We start from the raw sequence: 7,209 nt of genomic DNA, 5'->3' as shown, positions 1-7,209 counted from the left end.
ATGTGCCTGTCACCCCAACACAATGGAGATGTGATTGTTTCTCGTGGGCTTAAGATGTACAAGTTCAGAAACTGTACTGCAGCAGACAGACAGCATGCAGGCAGTTGCAGATACAGGTTGTATTGAGATCACAGAAAGAAGAAATGATGCATGTGGGTTCTGTTTCTGGACTAGAAAGTGTCTTCCACCAGTCATGTACTCGGTGTCCTCAGAATGTGACCTTTCAATAGTCTCTTTGCAGATACAATTCATTGAGACCATCCAAATCTAGGGTAAGCCTCAAAATGCAGTGGCTGGTGTTCTTTCAGAGAGGCCTTTGTGAAGGCAGAGGCTTTGAAGTGATGTGGTCTACACACTGAGAAGTACAGAGGCATACCCAAAATTTGGAGACAGACATGTAACAGGTTATCCCTCAGAACCCCCAGAAGGACCTAGCCCTACCCATGCCTGCAGAATGGGGAGAGAACGCCTGTGTATGGCTTTAACCCAGCGATTTTGTAATACTGTGTTGCCTGCAAAAACCACATCACTAAGGATGATTCCTCCCAGTAGCTGGGTTCTAAGAAAGAAAGGGAAACTGTGGATGCAGAATAGATATTGTAATGGGAGACACTTAGAAAAATAGCAAACAAACAAAAAACAAAAACAAAACTAAGCAACAATGCATTTTGAGAGCATGGGGCTCTAGAGACAGAGGACAGATCTTTGAAGCAGTGGCGCCCTGTGTAGAGATGGTTTATCCCAAGGATGTTTACAAAACAACCAGTAGGTAGAGGATGGGCCATCCTGTCTGCAGTTACCCCTCATATGCAGAAAGCACAGCTTCCATTCCAAGGAAGAAAACTCACCTCCCCGTGTGGCCACCTCAGTGTGGCCTGTGGATTTGTGCACCTGATTTATTTTCTGCTTCCTCCTACACTGAGGCCCGTTTCCCGCTGAAAACATTTCACTTTCTCTTTGTTACCAGCGGGTATGTTTTATTCATGCCGCCGTGGTGGTGTGTTAGTGAATTAATTCTGCAATCGAGGACTGCAGAGATGGAACCTTCCCTTTGTGTTCTTGGGAGCAAACTACGAAGGCTTTTGAGCTCTGCACACTGCAGCTTCTGAGAAAGAAACGAGGAAGGCTACTGAGGGGCAGCTGTGTGGGAGCGGCTGGGCCTCTTAACTCATTTGTTAACGTGTTTGGCTCAAAGGCTGCAAAGAAGAAATGAAGAACCTGACATCTGGCTTCATTTGGGATAAAATAAGGTTATTTTTGCTAGAATTGTTATTTTATGATGTTGGAGTTGTTCTTCTAACTCTTTTTTAAAAAATATTTTAAAGATGTATTTATTTTATTATTTATGTATATAGGTGTTTTGCCTGCATGTATGTCTGTGCATTCAGTGCGTGCCTGGTGTCTGCAGAGGCCCCAAAAGGACAGCGAATCAGCCAGTGCTCTTAAATGCAGGGCCATATCTCTAGTCCTCCTTCTCTTCGTTATAAAAAGTGATGGTTTTTGGTGGTGGTGGGGTTGCCTGTGTGTTTGAGTGTGGTGGACACACCTATAATTCTAGAGACAGAGGCAGAAAGAGTAGTTTAAGGTCATCTCCAGCCACTTAGTAAGGTTGAGGCCAGCCTGGGCAGTAGGAGACTGTCTCACACAAAACAAAACAGCACAAAACAGCAAAGCAAAGCAAGACACCTGTATCCATCGGGAGACTGGCTGAGTTGATAAAGTACTTGCAGAAGAGGGAGGATTGGGGTTTGGATTCCTACCAGGCATGTAAAAGAGGTGTGACTATAGCAGTCTACCAAAAATCCCACTGCCCCAGAGGCTGGGACAGGGGATCCCAAGGCTAGCTGCTGGCTAAACTAGCTGAATAGTTCTAGCTGAATACTAGCATCAGGTTCAGTGAGACTCTGCCCTTAGTAAATAAAGTGGAAAGCAATCAAGAAAGACACCTGATGCCAGCCTCTGACCTCCACACTCACATATGTGCACCCACACATGCAAACCACATAACACACTACATATATACATGTGTAAAAGACCCCCTCCCCCATAAGCCAGCCCTCAAGGAGTATGGCACTAGCGGGAGGGTGCAGATCTAATCCCTGACTACACTGTAAGCTGTTTTTGCAAGTCCAGTCCTCTAGCCTGGACTCCACGTTCTTGTAGAGCTGGAACAGGGTCTTGGTCTCCAGTGCCCTGGAGCACCTTCATGACCAGATGCATCGTGGGCAATGGACACATTCTGGACTTTGACACCTCACAGGCCCTTAACTCTGCCTGTGGATTGCCACTAGCTGTCTGTCAACAATGAATCTCAGCTTCAGCCTTTTCTGTAACCAGCAGGTGTCAATGCTGTGGCCAGGCTGACAGTGTGGGAGCAGGGAGGAGGCTCCGTACAGATGACTTCCATCCCCCTGCCCACTGTTCAGCTTCACTATTGTGAGTAGCAGCTACGTGTCCAGGCTGCAGCAGTTTTTGTATGAGACAGTGTAGCTTGTTTGTCATACAGCAAGCTGTATCCTTTGCCTCCAGAACGTCTAGCTTTGAAGTTCATTCATTGTAACTCAGGAGCACCCAGAAGAGAAGCCTCACATCTTTTGGTGGCTCCTGTGACTATGTAAGATGTCATTCTTGCTTAGGTAAACGATCTGGCAGAGGAGTGGAGGATGAAAAGGGCAAAGTCACCAAACCAAGGAGATACTGCTTCTTGTTGAGAAATAGTTCGTAGCCACGAGAGAAGAGATTCTGTTTTGGTTTCATTTTGTTGTTTTTAAGGAGAGCAGTGCATTCATAGCCTGAACAGGCAAGGTTATGAGACAGTTTCCTCAGATCCTGGGGCCACTTCTGTTCTTTGCAAAGCTGTTCTTGCCCGACAGTTCAGGAAGAACATTTAAGATGCTCGGGGTCTCTTAATGCAGATACTATTTTATACTTTGCCATACTAGGGATTGAACCTAGGCAGTACACTTGCTGGGAAGGGACTCATTAGATTGTCTGGTCCATCCTTGTAGCCTAAGATGTCCTTGAACTCAGGATCTTCCTGCTTTGGCCTTCCATGTAGATATATGATTGTTGGCTCATGCCATCAGCCCTGGAATTCTTTATGCATAAACAGACAGACAGACAGACAGACAGACAGAAAGACACACACATTTATGCACTTGCCCACAATGACTACTGGTCTAGCTCTCGTGTGTGTGTGCGTGTGTGTGTGTGTGTGTGTGTGTGTGTGTGCATTTATGTGCACCAAGGATGCGGTGGTTGCTTCCTATGGAGCTGAACTGTCCAAGTTAAAAACCTGGTTTCATTTCTTAACTGGGCAATGTCTTCATCCACATTGGTCTTTGTACCCACAGCTGTACATGAGTTCACCACACACAGCTATGATGAACGGGACATAATACACGTACAGTGTCTACAACGGAACCAAGCAGGGAACAAGTATTGTCATTCAGGAAGTCTTAAGCTCACTTACATTGTCACTGATACTGTAGTTTAAAGTCTTTGGTCTTAGCTATAAAGTTTTTAATCTTTTAAGGGGCAATTCTGTAGAAATTGCAGTGGTTTTAATTACAATCACTTTTTTGTTGTTGTTGTTGTTGTTTTTTTTTTTTTGTTTTTCGAGACAGGGTTTCTCTGTGTTGCCTTGGCTGTCCTGGAACTCACTCTGTAGACCAGGCTGGCCTCGAACTCAGAAATCCTCCTGCCTCTGCCTCCCAAGTGCTGGGATTAAAGGCTTGCTCCACCACTGCCCGGCTTACAATCACGTTTTTTAAAAGTACAATGTCTGGGCTATATGTAACTGCTTTAATCTATTCGTTTTGAGAGTCAGGGAGATGTCATTTTCTTTCTTTCTTTTTCTTGGTTCTGTGTAAATTTTATTAGCTCGGGGTTAGCCTCATCCCTCCCTCCCCTCCCCTTCCCACGGGGTCAGGCTTTCCCAGGGGCCTTTGCTGCCTGGGCCTGCTGGAACTCCTGCTGCAGCTGGGCGAGGGTTTCCCTCTGCTGCTCTGATTGCAGCTCGAGGTCCCGGAGCTGCGACTCGGTAGCGCTTAATTTCCGCTGTGATGTAGTCTAGCCTCTTCCCCACCGTGACCCGAGCCTCTCCCATCTCCTGTTTGACAAGCACGGGTCCCAGAAGCTTAAAGACCATATTGGATCCATCCAGCAAGGGCAGTTCCTCCTTCACGATATTATTTTCCGTTAGCTGTGCTGCAAGCTTCTGCCTCCCCGACATGGATTTACTCAAGTTCTTCTGCAGCTGTTGATATTTTTCTACCTCTCCCTGTTGGATCAGTTCGGCCATAGTGAAGGTGAAAGCCTCCTGGGCGCGGGTCGCTGGGTCTCAAGCTCTGGAAGACATCTGAACTCCCCTTCCTGACCCTGCAGAAGGACAGCACTTCCTACCGGCAGCTCCCCGAGGCACCACAGCCTTTCTTCGTCCAGAATAGCCACTCCCCAGGCAAGGGAGAGCGAAAGAAGAGACCCCCCAAACCCTCCAAGCCAAACCCTCGAGATGCCATTTTCAACCTATAAAAATGATCTGTTCAGTGCTTAGACATTGTTCTGGGCTTTGAGTGAAGCATGTTCCGTGTTAACGTTTAATGTGCGACAGTGACCGGAGCTGACCGGAGCTGACCGGAGCTGACCGGAGCTGACCGGAGCTGACCGGAGCTGACCGGAGCTGACCGGAACTGAGCCAGATGACTTGCGCAGCATGGAGTCTCACTCACGTTGCAGATTTTGATAGTGAGTGAGCTGTATACTTTCATCTCCTAATAAACAGACCACGGATTCTTTTGATTAAAGCATCTCAATTCCCGCCCTCATTCATTAGCAACGGATTTCATCATTTCAAAGAAGGAAAACAATGATATTTAGTATACCGCACAGCTAATCATCGCTAATGAAATTACACTGTAATCTTGATGGCCTTTGTCTTTTTTTTTTTTTAAATTAAACAGATAAACTGTAAAGCATATTATTCAGACTGGGAAGTATCACAGTTTAGAGACCTGAAACATGTCCAAACAAAATACACAGATTAAAAGTATATGACGGCTGGTTAGAGGTGCTATTTAGAGTAACCGAAGATAAACTCAGTGTGGTAGGCTAAATAATGGTTCCTAAGTGTCTGACCTCAACTAAATCCCTTGAGTTTTCAAGCATTACCTCATACAGAACTTCTGTGGATATGACTAAGCAATGAAGAGATTAACTGTGGTTTAGCTGGGAATCCTCAGTGCAGCTGTATGTATTAAGAAAGAATAGAGGGAAATTTCACTACCTACAAAGGAGAAAGTGATGTTAAGATGAGGAAGAGAGTGTGAAGAGTGTGAAGATGTTGGCCTAGAAGAGTTGGGTGGCACAGTGACAAGCCAAGGAATGTTGGCAGTCACCAGAAACTAGAAGAAGGAAACAGTCTCCTCTAGAGGCCTCAGAGGAAGTGTGGTCCTACTGACACCTTAGCGTTAGCCTACTGATACTGATTTTGGACTCTACCCTCTACGTTTGCAGAAGATTAAATTTCTGTTGTTTTACGACATCAAATCTGGGCGGGGCAGTGGTGGCGCACGCCTTTAGTCCCAGCACTTGGGAGGCAGAGGCAGGCGGATTTCTGAGTTCGAGGCCAGCCTGGTCTACAGAGTGAATTCCAGGACAGCCAGGGCCACACAGAGAAACCCTGTCTCGAAAAACCAGAAAAAAAAAAAAGACATTAAATCTGAAACAGTAGCCCCAGGGGGTTAAAAAGGCATCTTCCCTTGTTTCAGAGTAAGACAGGACAAACAGCCACTGACTTCTTGGAATGGTGCTCTCTGGTTTTACCATGCCATTTTTGATTTGACAGTTTCCTATTTTTCTTTTGCCTTCTATCGGATGCCGGGTAGCATGTAGATTTTCTTTTAAAATGGTGACTGTGGCAGTTTGACGGGGGATGAGGTGATGGTCCTCCTTTTTCTCCCACACTACCTCAAATGATTCTGATGCATGTACTTAGTTGTAAGGCATTAATCAAGTAAAGAGTGTGCATTCCAATGGCAGCCTGTATCATAATAGTATATATTCTAGTGACATGGTTGCACGTATTTCTTAGGTTTATAAACTCTTCCTTGAATAGTGAAGAGACATAAGCAAGAATTTGAGGTTTGATTTCCTTTCTCCATGGGCACTGTGGTGATCTGGACCTTGACAACGTTTGACATTGTCCTCACCTGTCAACAATACTGACCAGATGACCACCACATCACCAACCCTTTGCAGAGTATACCACAATCCATGTCGGTCAGCTCGCTTTCTGAACTACAGGCACCTTTGATGAACTTTTCTGGTCTTTGCAAAGTCTTGGAGACAATAAATTATCTACTCGTTAGATCCTTAGAAGACTAATATGGCCCACTAGATTTAGGTTTCTCCCTTTCTTCTCAGAGGATAGCTTTGTCTTGAAGTACTCGTGGCTTTAGGTACCATTTAGCTGTGACAACTGTAATTTTCATCTCTCCACAACTTCAGATTGATCGGCAACTGTGTTCCCGTCAAATCTCTTTTCTGGGATGTCAGAAGTGGTCTCAAGTTCAACGCAATCAATCCACCACACACCGCTGCTCGCTTGTTTGTAAATAGTGACTCAGTTCCCAAGGGTAACATGAAGACCATGCTCAGTACCACAGAGCCCTGGCACTGACCTAGGCCCATGGCTGGCAGTTAGCAAATGCCTTTTGGTAAGGGAATGAACACAGCCACCCAGGTGCATCTGCTTTGCTAAAGTTTCGTTTTGTGTGCACGCGTGCGTGCATGCGTGCGTGAGTGTGTGTGTGTGTGTGTGTGTAGCTGCACTGGTCCTTCGCACACAATCTAAGTGGACTATTTGCCTGACAAAGGTATAACCGCCTTCAGAGTGGATTGTGCTCTTGTTTTGTAAAAAACAAGGTCTCAGGGTGTGGTCCTGCCTATCCTGGAATTCACACTATGTAGATCCGGCTGCTTTCAAAGTCAAAGAGATCTGCCTGCTTCTGCCTCGAGTTGGGGGATTAAAGTGAGCGCCACCATGCGGGTCACCCTTGATCCTCTGAAGGGGAGTGGATCCTCTGAGGCACTGAGTTCCTCAGTCATAACTCTATAGTGGTCAGGCCCGCCCGGCAATGGCGACGCTGGCTTCTCTTCGAGGTGAGGCTCTGGGACGAGTGGTGAACCGGTGATTGACAGAGAGGGCGA

General features: G+C 46.1%; 1 pseudogene; it reads right to left on the bottom strand.

Annotated features, from left to right (window-relative positions):
• Nucleotides 1-3,927: 3,927 nt before the first annotated feature.
• On the bottom strand, nucleotides 3,928-4,303 carry LOC114609660 (annotated as a pseudogene).
• Between the last annotated feature and the right edge of the window lie 2,906 nt (nucleotides 4,304-7,209).

The sequence above is a fragment of the Grammomys surdaster genome, unplaced genomic scaffold (assembly GCF_004785775.1).
Source record: "Grammomys surdaster isolate TR1022 unplaced genomic scaffold, NIH_TR_1.0 125977, whole genome shotgun sequence".
Taxonomy (NCBI): domain Eukaryota; kingdom Metazoa; phylum Chordata; class Mammalia; order Rodentia; family Muridae; genus Grammomys; species Grammomys surdaster.
Note: the sequence above shows the minus strand (reverse complement) of the source record. Positions and strands in the feature narration are given on the sequence as shown.